This window comes from Gavialis gangeticus, unplaced genomic scaffold (genome assembly GCF_001723915.1).
Source record: "Gavialis gangeticus isolate Ggan-Ray unplaced genomic scaffold, GavGan_comp1, whole genome shotgun sequence".
Classification (NCBI taxonomy): Eukaryota; Metazoa; Chordata; order Crocodylia; family Gavialidae; genus Gavialis; species Gavialis gangeticus.
The window spans coordinates 56930054-56930774 of NW_017729030.1; positions in this window are offsets into that span (position 1 = coordinate 56930054).

Consider the following 721-nt stretch of genomic DNA (forward strand, 5'->3'; position numbering starts at 1 on the left):
CCCTTCAACCCATTGAAATAAAGTCTCGGCATAAGCTGTCAATATTTTCTTGCTGAGATGCAGAGGGGTATTGATCTACTTCTTAACTTGTCTTTCTATTTGTTAAGAATTCATCATTCTATTAATATTTGAAGAAACCTGGTTTAACGTGACATGGGCCTTCCTAGCAACAGAGTAGTTATCAAATTGTAAGCAATGAAAATATATAGTGTTATATAGAATGGTAAACTTTCAAATAAGCCAAATAAAATAATGCTACCAGATGACATAGTAAAATATTTTAACCCCTATTGAATTGCAAAGACAGATTTCAATTGTATTGAATCAGAAATCAATCTGTATACAACATGTTGAATCTTGTACAATCAAATCATTTTTATGACTTGTGTTGTGTATCATTACTCATTCTGTTTGCAATGTCAGCACGTGATTGATAAAAAACAAGCATGTCTGAACAAAGAAAACTAGGAAGAGAATGTGGCAGGTAAATTGAATTAGTATTTAAATCATTCATACCAACATGAAGGATTTTAAAGCATGCATTTTGTTCCTATTACAATAGCATCTTGCAATCCTAAATGAGATTTAGACTATGTTACTATGAAAATTTAGCTACTCAGAGTAGCAAATAAAATTGAGACCATAATATAAAGAGGTGAGATAGGGTGAGAGGGGAACCAGGCAAAGGGAAGTGTGTAATGACATAGCTAAGCTCAATTAC